This window comes from Elephas maximus, chromosome Y (assembly GCF_024166365.1).
Source record: "Elephas maximus indicus isolate mEleMax1 chromosome Y, mEleMax1 primary haplotype, whole genome shotgun sequence".
NCBI classification, from domain to species: domain Eukaryota; kingdom Metazoa; phylum Chordata; class Mammalia; order Proboscidea; family Elephantidae; genus Elephas; species Elephas maximus.
In genome coordinates, this window is record NC_064847.1 from 6,176,080 (window position 1) to 6,197,407 (window position 21,328).

A 21,328-nucleotide genomic window follows, 5' to 3' on the forward strand; every position below is an offset into this window, starting at 1 on the left:
GCCTATACCTAGGACAATAGTAAACAAAAAGCAACACCGCATTCCTGGAGGGACTGTGCCGATTATTGCTGCCAAGAGTGGTAATTCCCACCACATCCCCATTCAACTTGACTATTTGGCCACTGCAAAAAACAGAAAGATCTTGAAGAATGACAGGGGATTATCAGCTTAACCAGGTGGTAACTCCAGTTGCAGCTGCGATTCCACATGTGGTTTCACGGCTTGACCGAGTTAATTCATCTTCTGGCACCTGATAAGGCAGCTATTGATCTGACTAATACCTTTATAGTTCAGCTGGCAAGGGAATATGCCTTCGGTTGCCTACCAGCCCTGTCATAATTTAGTCTGCAGGGAGATTTCACTTCCACAAGACATTACACTGGTCCGTTACATTGATGACATTATGTTGACTGGACCTAGTAAGGAAGAAGTGTTGATGACTCTGGACTTAATGCTAAAATATAAGCATGCTAGAGGGTGGGAAATAAATCACACAAAAATTCAGCCAGCTTCTACCTCAGTGAACTTTATATGGGTCCAGCGGTATGGGGCATGTCAAAATATTCCTTCTAAAGTGAAGGATAAGTTATTACCTCTGGCCCCTCCCACGACTGAAAAAGAGGCACACTGCCTAGTGGGTCTCTTTGGATTTTAGAGGCAACATATTCCTCACTGGGGTGTGCTACTCCAGCCTATTTATCAAGTGACTGGAAAAGCTGCTAGTTTTGAGCAGAGCCCGGAAAAAGAAAAGGCTCTGCAACAGGTTCAGGCTGCCACGCAAGCCGCTTTGCCCCTTGGGCCATATGACCTGGCTGACCCAATGGTGCTTGAAGTGTCCATGGCAGATAGAGATGCTATTGGGAGTCTTTGACAGGCCCTTTATTTGGTGAATCACTGTGCAGACCCTTAGGATTTTGAATGGAGCTCTGCTGTTCTCTGCAGATAACTATTCTCCTTTTGAAGAACAGCTTTTGGCTTTTTACTGGGCCTTACTAGAGATTGAACACTTAACTGTGGGCTACCAAGTCACCATGTGGCCTGAGCTGTCCGTCAGGAACTTAGTGCTGTGTGACCCACAGAGTCATAAAGTTGGAAGTACACAACAGCACTCCATCATTAAATGGGCCTGAATACGAGACTGGGCCTGAACAGGACCTGAAGACACAAACAAGTTGCATGAGAAGGTGGTCTGGATGTCCATGGTCTCCACTCCTGTCACTTTACCTTCTGTCTTCAGTATGCACCTGTGGCCTCATAGGGAGTTCCTTATGATCAGTTGACTGAAGAAGAGAAAACTCGTCCCTGATTTACAGATGGTTCTGCACAAGATGCAGGGACCACTCAAAAGTGGACAGCAGCCTCATTACAGCTCTTTTCTGGGACCTCCCTGGAGGACAGTGGTGAAGGGTAACCCTGCCAATGGCCAGAACTTCAAGTAGTGCACCTGGTTGTTTGCTTTACTTGGAAGGAGAAATGGTCAGATGTGCTATTATGTAGTGATTTGTGGACTGTGGCCAGCGGTTTGGCTGGATGGTCAGGGCTTGGAAGGAACATGATTGAAAAATTATAGACAAAGAGGTATGGGGTAGAGGTATGTGCACAGACCTCTCTGAATGGGCCAAAGAAGTGAAGATATTTGTGTCTCACCAAAGGGCGACCTCAGCAGAGGAGGATTTTAACAATCAAGTGGATAGGATGACATGTTCTTTGGAAACCGGTTGTCCTCTTTTCCCAGCTACTACCATAATTGCCTAATGGGCTCATGAACAAAGTGGCCGTGGTGGCAGAGATGGAGGTTATGCATGTGCCCAACCACATGGACTGCCACTCATCAAAGCTGACTCGGCTACACTGCTGAGAGCCCAATCAGCCAGCAGCAGAGACCAACACTGAGTCCCCGATAATGGCAATTTTCCTTGGGGTGATCAGCCAGAAACCTGGTGATATTTTGATGACATTGGACAAGTTTCATCATGGAAAGGGGAACATTTTGTTCTTCCTAAAATAGGCACTTAACTCTGGAAATGGATTTGTTTATACTGTACACAATTCTGTCAAAAGTACCATCCGTGAACTTGCAGAATGCCTTATCCACCATCATGGTATCACACGCAGTATCACAAGGACCAAGGGACTCACTTCACAGCAAATGAAGTGCAACAGTGGGCCCATGTTTGTCGAATTTATTGCTCTTACCATTTTTCCCATCGTCCTGAAGCAACTGGCTTGATAGAATGATCAAATGGGCTTCTAAAGACAAAATTACACTGCTAGCTAGGTTTGGGTCCTTGTTCTCCAGGACGTTGTGTATACTGTAAACCAGCATCCAGTACATGGTGCTGTTTCTCCCATCCAGGGATCAAGGGGTGGAAATGGCAGTGACAGCCATCGCTATCACCCCTAGCGACACAGTCTCGAGATTTTTGCTCCCTGTGCCCGTGACCTTATGCTTTGCAGGTCTAGACGTCTTAGTTCCAAAAGGAGGAATGCCCATCATTGATTCCTTTGAACTGGGAGCTAAGTATGCCGCCTGGTCACTTTGGGCTCCTTATGCCTCTGGATAAACAAGGAGTTACCATATTGGCTAGTGTGATTGATTCTGATTACCAAGAGGAAATTGGATTGATGTTACATAATGGAGATAAAGAAGAGCATGTCTGGAATGGAGGAGATTCCTTAGGGCGTCGCTTAGTACTGCCGTGCCCTGTGATTAAAGTCGTTGGGAAACTATAGCAACCCAGTTCCAACATGACTAACAGTCCACATCCTTTAGGAATGAACATTTGAGTCACCCTACCAGGCAAAGAACTATAACCAGCTGAAGTGCTTGCTGAGGTTAAAGGAATACAAATGGGTGGTGGAAGAAGGTAGTTCTAAATAGCAGTTACAACCACACGACCAATTGCAGAAACGAGGACTGTAATTGTTATGAGTGTTTCTGCTTTGCATGTATGAAATATAAGATGTAAACTTGGCTGGTGCATTTTCAGTTGTATGTGTGTTCCTCATATCATGTTAGGTGCAAGTATGACTTTATAATTGTCTGTTTTCAGAGATTATGTATAATTTAAGAAAATGTGTACAGGTGCCAAGTTGACAAGAGGTGGACTGTGCAGGTTAAGGTTTGCGTCATCTTGGCTGAGCCATGATTCTCAGTGGTTTGGCAGTTACACGATGTTGTGATCACTTTCACGATGAGATTTGATATAATGTGATCACCTCCGTGATGAAATCTGCCGTGAGTAGCCAGTCCTTTGACAGGGAGTTTCTTTGGGTGTGTGGCGTATATCAAATATAAATAGACATCCTGGCAATGCTAGTGGGTTTTTGCTCACTCAGGATCCTGCGCTGGCTTCTGCTCATCTGACGTCTGGTTCTTGGAACTTAAGCTAGCAGTTTACCTGCCATCTTGCCTGCCAATCTTTGGATTTGTCAGTCTTTGCAGGCTATGAGCAAGAACACTGCTCTCTGATCTGCCAATCTTGGGTTTGCTAACATCTGCAGATGCATGAATCAGGAAGAGCCTCTATCCTGACTCATGCATGGACTTGGGGCTTTCCAGCATCTACAACCACGTGAGCCATTTCTTTGATATAAATCTCTGTGTATTTATATGTTTTACTGGTTTTGCTTCTCTAGTGACTTAGCCTAAGACAAAGATCAACACACAAAGCTTAGTTGTTTTTCTGTATACTAGCAATGAACAATTTGAAAAGGAAATTTATTCCATTTACACTGGCATATAAAAAATTAAATACGTAATTAGTAAATATCCAAAGAGGTGAAACTTGTATACTGAAAACTATAATATATTGCTGAAAGAAATGACAGGAGTTCTAAATAAGTGAGAAGACACCCACATTCATGAACTGGAAAAACTAATATAGTTAAGATGTCAGTACTACCTAAAGCAATCTATAGGTTAAACACAATACACATCAAAATTCCAACAACATTTTTTGCAAAAAAAAATGGAACAGCCAATCCTCAAATTTGTATGGACTGCAAGGGGTCTCAAATAGCCAGAGCAATCCCAAAAAGAGCAAAGTAGGAAATTTCACACTAACAATTTCAAAATGTTCTACAAAGCAACAGCAATTGAAAATGTGGCAGTGTTAAACACAAGCAGAAATGGAGTAGACAGTCCAGAAATAATACCTTGTATCTATGGCAAATTTATTTTCAACAAGGCTTGCAGTTTGATTAATTCGGGGAAGAATAGTCCCTTCGATAAAATTTTCTGGGACAAAATTTATACATGAAAAAGGGACAAAACTTATACATGAAAAAACTACATATAAAAATTAACTCTAAATTATAAATTATATATTTTTTTCCATGAAAGAACTTTATTTTTAAAATTACAAAGGACTAAATATGCTGTCTGAGAAAACAGCAACATAGTGACAACAGCAGCATAAATGGGAGGGATGGAAATTTGTGTATGTACAGAATTTTATATGTTAATAAAGTTAAGTTGGGATCAATAAAAACCTTATAAATGTAAGATGTCAGTATAAATGTAAAATGTAATCCTCATTGTAACAACAAAATGATAATTTATGTACATAAGTTAAAAAAAAAAGGAAATAACATGGCTCAGGACAGATTAAGAGAGAGAGATAATCTATACACAGAAAAGTCAGCACTGGAAGAAAAGAGAAGCAAAGAAGCTATAAATCACACACAAACATAAAATTGTATAACAAAGCGGTAGATATAAATGTTCCTTTACCAATAAATAACCTTAACATAAACGGATTAAGTGCCCCAATCAAGGCAGAGAGTGGCAGAATGGATTTTTTTTTTTTTTTTTAATGACACATCCATATGCTGTCTATAAGAGATGGATCTTAGGCACGAAGACATAAATAGGATAAAAGTGAAAGCGTAGAAAAAAACGTTCCATGCAAAAGTAGTCAAAAGCAAGCAATTACATTATCAAATTAGACTGTAGGTCAAAATCTGTTACAAGAAATAAGGATACTACATAATGATTAAAGAGTCACTTAATCGAGATATAAAATGTATATATGCACTTAATATCAGAAATCCAAAAATTATAAAGCAATTTCTGACAAAATTGAAGGGAGAAATAGGTGAACAATAATAGGAGACTCTAGTGCACTACTTTTGATAATGGACAGAAAACTAGAAAGATCAATAAATAGAGAACTTGAGTTACTCTATAAACCAACTGCACCTATCAGACTTACATAGTACATTTCACCCGATGACAGCACAGTATATACCTCTCTCAGTGCATAAGGATTTTTCTGCAGGATATGCCATGTTTTAGGACACAAAGCAAGTCTCGATAAACGTTAATGATTGAATGAAAGTAGATATTAAAAACAGAAATAAAACTGTAAAATATACAACTGTGTGGAAGCTAAATAACACACTATTAAGTAACCAGTGGTCATAGGAGAAATTAAGAAAGAATGAAAACACAGCATACCAAAATGGGATGCAATGAAGACAGTTCTCAAGAGGAAATTTATAGCAACAAATGCCTGTATTAAAAAAGAAGGAATATCCCAAACCAACGGCTTAATTCTACAACTAGAAAAATTAGAAAAGAGCAAACCAAGCCCAAAGCTTCCAGAAGAAAGGAAATAATAAAGATCATAGCAGAAATAAATGATAGAGAATAGGAAAGCCATAAAGAGAATCAACAAAACCTGAAGCTGATTCTTTGAAAAGATCAGTGAAATTTACAAACTATTGGCTAGATTGACAAAAACAAAGATGCAAATATCTAAAATTAGAAATGAAAGTGGGGACATTACAATCAATCCTACAGGAAAAAAGGGATATTATAAAGAGTTTTATGGCAACAAATTAGATAACTTAGAAGAAACGGAAAATTATTTGAAACTCATAAGCGCCCTACATTGACTCAAGAATAAGTAATGGATATCAACAGATTTACACAAACAGAAGTTTGAATCAACAAACAGAAGCCAACCAGAAAAGAAAACTTCTGGGCCAGATGGCTTCACAGGGGACTTTTATCACACATTTATGGAAGTGACTCCAAACCTGGTTAAACTTTTCCAAAAAAAAAAAAAGGAAGAGGGAAAACTACGTAACTCCTTCCTTGAGGCAAGCGTTATCCTGATACCCAATTAGACAAAAACACCACAAGAAAAGAATACTACAGACCAATATCCCTAATGAATGTAGATGCAAAAATACTATCAAACTGAATTCGAAAACATACTTAAAGGAAGTAGAAGGTAGAACAAAAGCATTAAACATGCCATTAGGCCAATTAACTGGGATGTCCCATGAAACTATGACTCTATACTTCCAAACCGAGGAACCAAATTCCGTGAGGTATTTGGTTGTATATAACAGCCTCAGCAGCTATTCTTTTCTTTGGTCATTGTTACAAATATATCTGTGATGGTTAAGGTTATGTGTCACCATGGCTGGGCCATGATTCTCAGTAGTTTGGCAGTTATGAAACACTTTTTTAAGTTATGTAATGATGTAATGCGTCAGTTACGAAATGACGTAACCAACTCCATGATAAGATCTGCTGTGAGCAGCCAATCAGCTGAAAGGGAGTTTCCTCAAGGGTCTGGCCAGCCTCCAGTATATTCCAGCAAGGCTCTCACTCTGAATTGTTCATCTGGCTCATCATTTGACCTCCAGTTCATAGGACTTGAGCTAGCAGCTTACCTGCTGATCTTGCGGTTCATCAGCCTCCCAGGTTGTGAGTCGGCAGCTTGCTGTCTGATCTGACCATCTCGGGTTAATCAGCCCATGCAGCTATGTGAGTCAGGAGAAGCCTCCATCCTTATGCCTGACCCGTGGACTTGGGACTTTCCAGCCTCTACAACCATGTGAGCTATTTCCTTGAGATAAATTATATATATATATATTCAAATTTTTATGGGAGTACAAGTTATTGACAGCATTTCATAGTGCTTGGGATAGTAAAAGTTTACAGTGGCTATACAAGGAACAATAATAGATCTCTGTTTCCTTGGAGCAACAGAATAGGAAGGAGAGTAAGGAATAGGAGGAGGATATGGGATGTGTGGCTAATTTCCTTCATGAACAACTGCCTCCTTTGCCATGAGACCAGAGCAACTGGATGGTGCCTTGCTTCCATTACTGAACATTTTGATCGAAGATTCTAACAGGAGAATCCTGGTGAAGAAGGGGAAACGCAGAGCAGAATTTCAAATTCTCATGGACACCAGATTTTCTGAAGCCATGGAGGCTGGATACGTCCTGAAATGATTACCCTGGAATAATCTTTATGCTTTAAACCAAAAATACCTTCCGATGTCTTCTTAAAATGAAACAATTGTTGTTGGGGACCGTTGAGTCAGTTTCAACTTATAGTGACCCTGTGCACAACAGAATGAAACACTACCCAGTCCTGTGCTTTCTTCAGTTGTTGTCACTTTTGAGCCCATTGTTGTATCTGCTGTGTCAGTCCATCTTGTTAAAGGTCTTCCTCTTTTTCAGTGACCCTCTACTTTATCAAGCATGATGTCCTTCCCCAGGGACTGATCTCTTCTGAAAACATGTCCAAAGTAAGTGAGATGAAGTCTCTCCGGCCTTGCTTCTAAAATCAAACAATAGTTAAGCTTGACTAGTGAATAATGTCTGCCTTGAGCATCGTGGTCTTTAACGGTCTATCTATATAGGGTCAAACTGACAATACCAACTCAAAAGATCAGATAAGAAATGGGGGACAGCGAGTTTATGTTAGTGAGGGAAGAACAACTCAAAAAAGGAGAGAATGGTTGCACAATTCAAAGAATGTAACCAATCTCACTGAATTAATTGTACATGTAGAAATTGTTGAATTAGTGTATACTCTGCTGTGTATATTCCCAATAACAGCAACAAAATAAAGTATTTAAAAAAGAACCCAAGAGAATAAGCATTTCTCTTTCCAATCTACATACAGAGATTCATATTCAGATTGTTATGGTATATTAACAAGATAATGTTAGAAAATGAGAAAAATAAATAAAAATAAACATATTAAAGTGGTTATACACCATGCCCAAGTGGAATTTATCCGAGGAATACAAGGCTGGTTCAACATTAGAAAATCAGTCAGTGTAACACACCACATCAACAGAACAAAGGCAAGAACCACATGACCATCTCAATTTGTACAGCAAAGGCATTTTATATAATTCAGTGCCCTTTTATGATTAAAAAAAAACACAAGATAGAAATGGAAGCAAAATTTATCATACAATACAGTAAACAGCATCTATGAAGAATTTATAACTCACATATGCAGTGAAGAAAGACTGAGAACTTTCTTAATAAATCAGCAACAAGCCAGGGAAAAGTCTGCTCTCACCCTACTATTAAACATTCTGGAAGTCCTACCCAGAGCAGTTAGGCTAGAAGAAATGTAAATAAAAGATTTCAAATCATGAAAGAGAACGTAAAACAATGTTTTAGCAGATGGCATTATTCTGTACATAGAAAATCCCAAAGAATTCACAAGAAAACTACCAAAACTAGTAAATGAATTCAGCAATGTGGCAGCAGACAAGGTTAACACACACTCAAAAAATCAGTTGGCTTCCTATACACCACCAATGTGCAAGAGAAAAAGCAAGTTAAAAAAAAATTACAATAGTATCCCCAAATAAATAGTGTACCTAGGAATAAATTTAACCAGGAAAGTGGAAGACCTGTATACAGAAAACCGTGAAACATTGATATAAGAAATCTGAGATGATAGTGAAAGGACATTTCCTGTTCATGGATTAGAAGACTTAACATAGTTAAGATGTCAATACTTCCCAAAGAAGTCTATAAATTCAGTGCAGTCTTGACAAAGATTCCAGTAGCCTTCTTGACAGAAATGTAACAGCTAATTATTAAATTCATATGGAAGGTCAAGGGACACTAAATTACTAATGCACTCTTGAAGAAGAATAAAGTTGAAGGAATCAAATGACCAGACTTCAAAGTTGGATAGTATAAAGTCACAGTGGTTAGAACAGCTTGGAATGGTATAGAAATAGACTTACAGTCCAGTGGAATAGAACTGAGACTCCAGAAATAAATATTTTCATGTAAGGCCAGCTGATTTTTAACGAGGGTGCTAAATCTACCCAATGAGGAAGATGAGTTTCTTCGATAAGTGGCGTTGGACAAATTGGATTTCCAAATGTAGAAGAATTGATCAGGATTCAACCATCACACCATTCAACAACAAAAATGCAAAATAAATCCAGAATTAAATGTGAAAACCAAAATCATAAAATTCTTAGAAGAAAATGCAAGAATGAAGCCATAGGAGCTAAGTTTTTGTGATGGGCTATCAGATATGAAAAGCAAAAGACAAAATATAAATGGGACCTTGTTAAAATTAAATTCTGTGTATCAAATGACATTGTCAAAAAAGGCAAAAAGATAGCCTACGTAATAGAAAACTTTTGGTAAACATAAGTCCGATAAGGGTCTAACATCCAAAATTTATAAAATACTTCTAGAATTTAAGAACAAAAAGACAGCGCAATCAAAAAATGAGTAAAGGTCTTGCACAGACATTTCACTAAAGAAGATAACTGCATGAAAAGATGCTCAAAATCATTACCATTAGAGTGATGCAAATCAAAACCACAATGAAATACCATCTCACCCCCAGTAGAATGACAATGTTTTAAAAAAAAGAACGACAGATATTGATGACATTGTGGAGAAACAAACCCTCGTCTACTGCTCGTGATAATGTAAATTGGTACAGCCAGTTTGGAAGTGTTTGGAAGTTCCTCAAATAGCTGAACATAGAGCTACCGTATAGCCCAACAAGTCCAGACTTGGATATGTATCCAAAAGACCTGAAAGCAGTAACACAAACAGACACATATGCACCAATGTTCATCATAGCTCTATTTACAATAGTTAAAATGGGGAAACAATGAAAATGTTAAACAACTGGTGAATGGATACACAAAATGTGGTATATATACAACTGAATATATTATTTAAAAAGAAACGAAGCCCTGGATGCATGCTATAACATAGATGAAAACTGAAATCATACTGAGTGAAATAAGTCGGTCACAAAAAGACAAATATTGTTTGATCTCACTTCCAAAAAATTAACACACAGAAACAAAAAATTTTTAGTGGTTACCAGTGCTGGGAGGGAGAGGAAATGAGGGAAGTTTTGCTTGGAGTATATTGGATGTATGTTCCTGGTGGTAGGATGTTTTGGGAAAAAATACCAAGAATGGTTGCATAACTTGAAGAAGGTAATCAAAGTTACTGAACATGTAAAAATTCTTGAATTGCCGTATGTTTTGATGTGTCTGTTTTCACCACGTTAAAAACGTGGAGGGAAAAATACAAAAGCGGTTTTTGTTTCTTACTAAAGTTGATATCAATTTAAAGTATTTTGCTATGAATTTAACACGTTAAGTGTAATTTTTATGGTAACATATAAAGATACCTATTTAAAATATACAATAAGAAAGGATAGAGATTCAAAATGGTTTTCTAAAAAACTAAAGACATATTATGGCAGTACTGGAAAAAAGAGAGAGAAAAAGCATATAAGACACAAAAACAAATAGCAGAATGGTAAGAGCAAGTCCTTTCCTACTAGTAATTACCTTAAATGTAAATGGATTAAACTGTCCAATCAAAAGGAAAGAATGGCAGAATGGATTTTAAATCTATCTCTAAGAGACATATCTTAAGTCTTAGGACACACACAGAAACATGTCGCATAAAACTGAAAGAATGAAACAAAATATTACCTGCAAATTTTAACAAAAGATATCTGGTATGGTACACTGCTATGCAAAATAGATTTTAGGTCAAAATGTAAAAGCCAAATAATATAATATTAAAATAGTCACTTGGTGAAGAAGGTATAAGAATTATGAATATATTATACCAAACATCGGAGCCCCAAAATATTGAAAGGACTAATAGAAAATTTTACTATACTAACTGGACAATTCAATACACCACTTCCACTAATGAAGAGAAGAACCTAAAAAAAAAAAAAAAAAAAGACCAAGAAGAAAACAGAGGATTTTCACAACATTATGAACAATTTAGATCTGTTTTTTTTTTTTAGGTCCTGTCTAGTCAGTTGGACTCATAGCGACCTTATGCACAACCAAACAAAACACTGCCCAGTCCTGTGCCCCTCAGAATTCTTAGGGTTGAGCTAATGGTTGCAGCCACTGTGTCAATCCATCTCTTTGAAGGTCTTCCTCTTTTTTGCTGATTCTCTGGTTTACCTACCATGATGTCCTTTTCCAGGGACTGGTCCCGCCTGATGACATGTCCAAAGCGTATAAGACGAGGTCTTCCCATCCTTGCTTCTGAGGAGCATTCTGACTGTGCTTCTTCAAAGACGGGTTTCTTCTGGCAGTCCATTGCATATTCAGCCTTCTCTGCCAATGCCATAATTCAAAGACATCAGTTCTTTGGCTTTCCTTATTCATCGTCCAGCTTTCACATGCATATAAGGTGATTAAAAATACCGTGCCTTGGGTCAGGAGAACCTTAGTTCTCAAAGTGACATCTTTACTTTTTGATGCTTTAAAGAGGTCTCTTGCAGCAGATTTGCTCAATGCTATGAGTCGTTAGATTTCTTGACTGCTGCTTCCATGCACGTGGATTGTGGATCCAAACAAAATGAAATCCTTGACAAGTTTGACCTTTTGTCCACTTAGTATGATGTTTTTATTGGTCCAGTGGTGATGATTTTTGTTTCCCTCATGTTGAAATGCAGTCCATACTGGAGGCTGTGGTCTTTGAACTTCATTAGTTAGTGCTTCAAGTCTTCTTTCAGCAAGCAGGGTTGTGTCATCTGCATGTCATGGGCTGTGGATGAGTCTTCCTCCAGTCCTGATACCCTGTTCTTAGTGCAGTCCAGCTTCTCTGATTGTTTCCTCAGCATACAGATTTAGTAAGTATGGTGAAAGGGTACAACCCTGATGCACATCTTTCCTGACTTTAAAGAACACGATATCCCCTTGTTCTGTTCTAACAGTTGTCTCTTGTTATAAGTCCAGGTTCCTCATGAGCATAATTAAGTGTTCTGGAATTCTCACTCTTTGTAAGGTTATCCGTAGTTTGTTACAATCCACACAGTCCAATGCCTTTGCCTCGTCAGTACAACACAGGTAAACATCTTTCTGGCGTTCTCTGATTTCGGCCAAGATCAGCCTGACGTCAGCAGGGATATCCCTTGTTCCAGCCCTCTGAATCAGTTCGAATTTCTGTCAGTTCCCTGTCAATATACTGCTGAAACCGCTTTTGAATGAGCTTCAGCAAAATTTTATTTGTGTATGGTATTAATGGTGCTGTTCAATAATTTCCATGTTCTGTTGAACCTCCTTTCTTTGGAATGGGTACAAAGATGGAGGTCTTCCAGTCAGTTCACTGGGTAGCTGTCCTCCAAATTTTTTATCATAGACAAGTGAGCACTTCCAGTGCTGCATCGGTTTGTTGAAACATCTCAACTGGTACTCCATCAGTGCCTGGATATTTGTCTTTTCCCATTGCTTTCAGTGTGGTTTAGACTTCTTCCTTCAATACCATTGGTTCTTGATCATATGCTACCTCCTGAAATGATTGAACATCAACCAGTTCTTTTTGGTACGGTGACTTGTGTATTACTTCCATCTTCTTTTGATGCTTCCTGTGTCATTTAGTATTTTCCCCACAGAATCCTTCAGAATTGCAGCTCGAGGCTTGAATTTTTTCCTTCAGTTCTTTCAGCTTGAGAAATGCCAAGCATATTCTTCTCTTTTGGTTTCCTATCTCCAGGTCTTTGCGCATTTCATTATAATTACTCTCTTAATTATCAAGTGCTCCTACCACAGAAACATCACAAGTGGATGGCTTTAACAAAGAAAAATTCTCCGCAGTCCGGTAGGCTAGAAGTCCAAATTCAGGGTGTCAGCTCCAGCGATATGCTTTCTGTCTCTGTTGGCTCTGGAGGAAGGACCTTCTCATCAGCCTTCCCCTGGACTTAGGAACTTGTCTGTGCAGGAACCTCAAATCCAAAGGACACTCTCTGCTCCTGGCACTGCTTTCTTGGTAGTATGAGGTCCACTATCTCTGCTTGCTTTCCTTTTCTTTTATCTCTTGTGAGATAAAAGTGATGCCGGCCACACCCCAGGGAAACGCCCTTCACATTGGATCAGGGATGTGACCGAAGCAAGGATGTTATATCTCACCCTAATCCTCTTTAATCACAGGCAGAGATTATGATTTATAACACATAGGAAAATCACAAAGTTGGAGACAACCACACAGTACTGGAACCATGGCCTAAACAAGGTGAAATGTATTTTGGGGGACACAGTTCAATCCATGACATTACACGCTTTGGCCTCCCAAAGTTCATGTCCTTGCCGCCAACAAAACATATTCACCACCATCATATCATAGCAAAAGTCTTAAATGAACTCCAAGTCCAAAATCCAAAAATACCCTTTATCTGTGAAATCTGGAACACAAGTTATCTGCTTCCAAAGTACAGGGGTAGACTGGACACAAGCTAGTCATTTCCATTACAAATAGGAGAAACTGGAGGGACAGAAAGGATAACAGGTACCACACAAGTAAGCAGAACACATTACATTAGCCCTGAAGGCTTGAAAATAATCCTCTGTTTCCTGAGACAGTTTACACAATGTTCCTGCCCTCCAGACTCTAGGCACTGGCCACACTGTCATGATTCTGAGTGAAGGTCCCTCAGCTCTGGGCTTCAGCTGTGCTTTCCAGCCCCACTGGAATGGCAGCTCTGCTCTCTCAGCGTTAGGTGCACTGTTTTCCTAGTTCACCTGAGTGGAAAATCACAAAATGGAGGACAACCACACCATACTGGGAACCGTGCCAAACCAAGTCGACACATATTTTGGGGGGACACAGTTCAATCCATGGCAACTATTTTCCTTTGTCTCCTCAAGCTGCCCTTTGAAATCTTCCATTGAGCTCTCTCACTTCATCATTTCTTCCTCTTGCTTTAGCTACTCTGCATTCAAGAGCAAGTTTCGTAGTCTCTTCTGATACCAATGTTCGTCTTTTATTTCTTTCCTATTTTTTTTAATGACCTCTTGCTTTATGTATAATTTCCTTGATGTCATTTCACAACTCATGTGGTCTTTGGTCACTAGTGTTCAATGAGTCAAATCTGTTCTTGAGATGGTCTCTAAATTCAGGTGAAATATACTCAAGATCATACTTTGGCTCTCTTGGATTTGTTCCGATTTTCTTATACTTCATCCTGAACTTACATACGAGCAATTGATGGTCTGCTCTGCAGTTGGCCCCTAGCCTTGTTCTGACAGGTAATATTATTGAGTTTTCCCATTGTCTCTTTCCACGAACGGAGTCAATTTGATTCCTGTGTCTTCTACGTGGTGAGGTTCACGTATACAGTCACCATTTACATTCATGGAAAAAAAAGTATTTGCAACAAAGAAGTCATTGGTCTTGCAAAGTTCTATCATGTGATCTCCAGCATTGTTTCTGTCACCAAGGCCATATTTTCCAACTTCTGTTCCTTCTTCGTTTCCAACTTTTAAATTCCAATCACCAGTAATTATCAATGCATCTTGATTACATGTTTGATCAATTTTAGGCTGCAAAACCTGCTAAAAATCTTCAGTTTTCTTATCTTTGGCCTTATTGGTTGTTGCATAAATTTGAATAATAGTTGTATTAATTGGTCACGTTTTTAGTCATATGGATATTATACAACACTTACAGTGTTGTGCTCCAGGATAAATCTTGAAATGTTCTTTTTGTTGGTGAATGGTGCACCATTCCTCTTCAATTTTGTCATTCCAGCATAGTATACTGTAGGATTTTCTGATTCCAAAGCACCAACATCAGTCCATTTCAACTCCGTAATACCTTGGATATTGATGTTTGTGCATTCTATTTCATTTTTGACAACTTCCTGTTTTCCTATATCCATACTTCGTACATTCTGTGTTCATGTTATTAATGGGTGTTTCCAGCTGTTTCTTCTCATTTTGAGTCACACCACATCAGTAAATGAAAGTCCTGAAAGCTTGACTTCATCCATTTTAAGGTTGACTCTGGTTTGAGGAAGCAGCTCTTCCTTACTTGAATTTTGTGTGCCTTCCAACCTGAGGGGCTCATTTTCCAGCAGTATATCAGACAGTATTTTGCTACTATTCATAGGGCTTTCCTTGTTTAGCTTTTTCAGAAGTGGACTGCCAGGCTCTTCTTTCTGGCCTGTTTTAGTCTAGAAGCTCAGCTAAATGTGTTTACCGTGGGGGGTCCTGTTGGCATTTGAAATACCAGTGGCATAGCTTCCAGCACCACAGCAACACAGAAGCCACCACAGCACCACAAACTGACAGGTGTGTGGGAATTTAAATCCAACATATGTAAAATGTACTCAACAACACCACCACACAACATCTTATTTAGTAGACAAAAATTGTTCTGTAAGGCACAGAATATCTAGGTAACAAAACAAATTTCAATAAATTTTAAAAATTAATATATAGTTTCTACTACAATGGATAAAATAAAGATTAATAACTGAAGAAAAATATGAAAACACACATACATAGAAATGAAACAATAGAAAACAATCATTAGATAAATGAAATCAAGAGAAGTATCAGAAAAAAACTTAGTCAATGAAAAAGTCGCAACAAATCAAAAATTATGAGACACAGCAAAGGCAGGGCTCTGAGGGAAATTCATAGTACTAAATGCCTGTATTAAACAAGAAGAAAGATCTAGAATCGACTACCTAACTTTACACTTAAGGAAGTAGAAAAAGACGAGCACACCATGTACAAAGCTACGAGACAGGCGAAATAACAAAAATGAGGTAGAGAGAAATGAAAGAGATGATAGAAAAACAGTGGAATAAATGAAACAGGAGGTTTGAATTTTTAAAAGATTAATTGCCAAATATTTACCTAGACTGACAAAAAAGAGACAGAGGATGCAAATGTCTGAACTGGGAAATGAAAGTGGGGACATTACACTTTGGTGAGTGGCGTCTGGGGTCTGAAATGCTACCAAGCAGCTAAGATGCATCAATTGGTCTCAACCCACCTGGAGCAAAGGAGAATGAAGAACACCAAGGACACAAGGTAATTATGAGCCCAAGAGACAGGGCCACGTAAATCAGTGACTACTTCAGCCTGAAACCAGAAGAATTAGATGGTGCCCGGCTACAACCAATGACTGCCCTGACAGGGAACACAACAGAGAATCCCTGATGTAGCAGGAGAGCAATGGGATGCAAACTGGAAATTCTCCTAAAGAGACCAGACTTAATGGTCTGATTGAGACTAGAGAAACCCCAGAGGTCGTCATACCTGGACTCTACTAACCCAAAACTAAAACGATTCCTGAAGCCAACTCTTCAGACAAAGATTAGGCTGAACTATAAGACATAAAAGGATACTGGTGAGCAGTCAGATCCTTGGCTCAAGTAGACACACAAGACTATGTGGGCAGCCCCTGTCTGGAGGGGAGGTGAGAAGGCAGAGGGGGACAGAAGCTGGCTGAATGGACATGTGAATACAGGGTGGAGAGAAGGAGTGTGCTGTCTCACTAGGGGGAGAGCAACTAGGAGTACATAGCAAAGTGTATAAAATTTTGTATGAGAGACTGACGTAATTCGTAAACTTACTTAAAGCACAATAAAAATAATTTTTAAAAAGGGGGGTCATTACAGTTAAGTTTACAGTAATAAAAAATCACAAGAGAATAACACGAACAGTTGTACACCAACAAATTAGATGAAATGGACAAATTTCTGATAATATATAAACTTCCCGTATTGACTGAAGAAGAAACATATTCATCAGACGCAATACAAGAAAAAAAAAAGTGAATCAATACTCAAAAGTCTTCCGATAAACAGAATTTCTGGATTGGATGTCTTTACTAGGGAATTCTACTAAACATGTAAAGAAGTAATATCAGATTTTTCAAACTCTTCCAAAAAGTATAGAAGGGGCAAACCATTCCTAACTCCATTCTACAAGACCAGCATTATCCTGATATCAAAGACAACACAAGAAAAGAAAACTACGAGTCAGTATCTCTTAAGAATATACATGCAAAAAATCATCAACAAAATACTAGCAAATTAAATCCAACAGAGTAGTAAATGGAATATACGCTATAATCGAGTCGGATTTATTTAAAGAGTGTAAGTATGGTTCGACATTAGAAAACGATTCAATACGCCACAATAGAGAAAAGGAAGAAACAACATAATTATCTCAGTGCAGAGAAATTATTTGACAAAGTCCTTTCATGACGAGAACACTCAGCAGTCTTGAAATAGAAGGGAAATTCCTTCATATGACAGCATTTTTGACAAAACAACTGTTAACATCATGCTCAAGAGAAAAAGAGTGAGAGCTTCCCCCTCAAGATCAGGAACAAGCAAGGATGCCTGCTCACATCACTGTTACTGAGTATTGTACTGGAAGTCCTATCAAGAGTAATGAGGCAAAAATACAAAAGACATCCCAGTCAGAAAGAAAGATTTAAAACTATCGCTTTTGCAGATGACATGATCCTATATAGAGATCACAATCTGCAAGAACGTTACTAGAACTAATGAATGCATTAATGTGGTAGTAGGATACAAGGTTAACACCCAAAAATTAGTTGGATTTCTATACACCAGCAATGAGTAATCTGAAAAGAAAATTAAGCGCCCAGCACCTCCCCCCGCTAAAAAAAAAAAAAAAAAAAATCCCTTTAAAATAGGAAAGAATTACATGGCTGGGAGTAAATTTAACAAGGAAGTGAAAATTTACACACTGAAAACTGTAAAGCGTTTTGATAGGAATGGAAGGGTAGTTTATGTTCATGGTTTTGAAGATGTACTATTTTTTACATGTCAGTGTAACTCAAAGCAATCTATATGTTAAATACAATCCCTCTCAAAATTCCAACAACACTTAATGTGGAAATGGAAAAGACCTCAAATTCATATTCAACTGCAAGGGGCCCTGAATAGCTGAAATGTTTGTGAAAACAGAACAAATTAGGAGGACTCATACTTCCTGATTTTAAAATGTACCACAAAGCTACAGTAATCAAAACATGTTTTAGTGTAACGGCAGACATATAGACCAATAGAACAGAATTGACAGTCCAGACATAAACTCACACATGTATGGTCAGTTGATTTTCATTAAGTTTCCTGAGTCCATTTAAATAGAAAAGAATAGTATTTTCAATAAATCGTGTTGGGTCAACTGAATCACCACGTGCAAGAAATTGCGCTGACCCATACCTCAAAACACCACATATAAACATAAAACAGACCAAGAAGCTAAAGTTAAGCCCTAAAACCATAGAAGTCTTACAACAAGATATAGGTTTAATGCTTCAGGGGTTCATTTCAACACTGAATTCTTAGATATGAAACCCAAAACACAAACAACAAAAGACAAAATGGGCTTCACTGAAATTAAAAGCTTTTGTGCTTCTGAGGATTTTTATCAAGAAACTGAACAGACAGAAGAAAATGAGAGAAAACATCTGGTAAGTATATCTGGCAAGGTTTTAATATCCAGAATATATAACAAACTCCTGTATCTCAACAACAAAATATAAAAGGCAAATCAAAAAATAGGAAAGAAATGAGACATTCCACCAATGAAAATATAAAATGGTTAACAAACACATGAAAAAAATGTTCAATGTCGTTAATCAGGTAAAATGCATACAAAACCACAATGAGATAATTCTTCTCCCCAGTATAATGGCTATTGTCAGAAAAATGAAGCAGATGTTGACGAAGACGTGAAAAAAATAAAACCCTCGTCCACTGAGGATGGAGGCGGTAATGAGTGGCCACTGAGTTGCTCTTAACAGCAGCAAAATGTTTTGAAACAAGTAGTGGTGATGTTTGCGTAATGTGGTGAAAGTAAATAACTGAATTACACATGTAAAAAGTTAGAAACGGCAAATTTTTTGTTTTTTGTATACCTTTATGAAAAATTAAATACATTTGAGAAATGCCCTATGTATGTAATGTTCTAAAGATTCTACAAATACATCACTATTTGCAATGTTAAGATAATTGTGAGTCACCCAGTTTTGAATTTGCGCAATTGCTAAGTTTACAAATTATTAAAACTAACATTTTATTTTGAAAATGCTTTTTATCGATATTATGATAGCAACAAGATCATAAAAAATGTATATGATTTCAAAATGTATGGAAAAATAGCCATAAGGTACCTAAATATGAAAAACAGACCTATTCCTTTTGACTTCAAATGCAGGTCTCTGTGTCTCTTAAATTGTATCAAAATTTCAAGGGGTATCTGGAATATACAGTTAGATAACTGGAATATACGGAAGGATCACAATGAACAGAGTGGTCAAAAGTAGGTGTTAATCATAATCTACAATGTGTATACCAAACCACCTGCTCTGAAGTGAACTGCAACTCATGATACCATGAGTGCAAAGCTGAGTTGAACTTCATATGGTTTTTCAAGTCTGTGACATCTTTGAAGTAGATCTCCAGGTCTTTCTTTTGAGGTGTCTCTGTATGGATTCAAATTCCCAACCCTTCAGTCAGTAGTCAAGTGCTTAGCTGTTTGCATCACCCACGGATTTTTATAGCAAGTAATTCATTTGAAATACCCATTTACTGGAAAGAATGTGGCCAGAGTAGAAAAGGCAACAATGGGCTTTAAAAAAGAAAAATAGGGGAGGCTGAGCCAACATGGCACTGTAGACAGAGGAATGACCTTTCCCTCCAAAGCAGAGACCTGAAAAACTAAGTAAAATAGAGACAAACATCAATCCTGGAACCCTAAGCATCCAACGAAGAGATAAAGAACTCACCAAGCACAAAATCGAATAAGAAACTGACAGAGAACACAGAGCTAATGCGGCACAGATTGGCCATCTTGGACTACTCAGCTACTGAGAACAACGGACAGGGAGTACCGAAAGACAGCTTCAAAAACTCCCAGCAGGAGACAAAGCACCCGGTGACGTAACCGGTGATACATACTTTTCCACCTCCAACCTTCCTCCCTCTGTTAGGCCCATACTGCTTCTTGGTGGGCAGCAGTCATTCAGGGATGCGCCAGCCCCTTGCTGCTTGGATTCACTCCACCCACGCTGGCTGGCTTCTTCGGTGCCATATTTGGTTGCTGTTGCTTTTTCCAGCTTCTTTTGGTTTCTTCTCTCTCTCTCGCCTGCTTTCTTTTCTTGAACACCTGGCTCCAAGTGCCATCTTCATTCTTTCTTGACAGGCTGTGTGAAGAATTGCTTGGCTGGGGAACCACTCCCTGGTCTGTGCCACCATGCTAGTGGGATCCCTGGGGGCATATTTTTCTTTTTCTTTCATTTTTGTTTTTCCTCATTTCTCAATTTCTCATCCCTATCTACTTTCCTTCTTTTCCTGTCTCCCGAATACAGGAAGAAAAAAAGATGCCACATGGTTGGCACTGTGTGCCATCTCCACCCCTTCTAGGCAGTCTGTATAGCGCCGCTCGGCTTGGGAGCTACTTCCCCAGGCCATGCCACCAAGCCGGTGGGCTCCCTCGGGAATTTTTTTTTTCTTTTCTTGGTTTCTTCTCTCTACCATCCTTTCCTTCTTTTCTCCTGAACACTTGGTGCTGTGTGCCATGTCTTTTGCTACGCAGTGCTACGCAGCTGGAGAGCCACTTCCCTGATCTATGCCACCACACCAGTGGGCTTTCTTAGGGCTTGCTCGCTCGCTCGCTCGCTCGCTCGCTCGCTCGCTCGCTCTCTTCTTAGTTTCTTGTCTCTGACCACCTTCATTCCTTATGCTTCTCCTGAACACCTGATGCCACGTGCCATCTCTGTCCTTTCTGGGCAGGCTGTGCAATGCTGCTTAGCTGAGGACTCACTTCCAGTGGGCAACCGTTGGTCATTTTTCTTTTTTTTTCCATCAGCTTCTTGCCTCTCTCTAACACCCTTCTTTACACTTCTGCTGAACACCTGGAGTCGTGTGTCATCTCCACTCCTTCCGGATGGACTGTGTAGCACGCCTGTGCTGGGAAACCACTTCCGGTGGCTCCTTCAGGGCATTTTTTTTTCTCGGTTTCTTATCTCTTTATATATCTTCCTTTCTCCCAATCATCTAGCCATGTGTGCCTTTTTTGTCTCATTTTTTTAAAAAATTAAGTTTCTCATCCCTTTGTCCCTCCTTTCCTTTTCTTTCTCCCTCCCACCGAGCTGCATGTGTCATATCTGTCCCTTCTTGATGGGCTGTGCTCACCATCTGGTTAGAAAGTTAACCAGCACACCGCTTCCTCAGGTCTGTGCCGCTCCAATGGCAGACTCC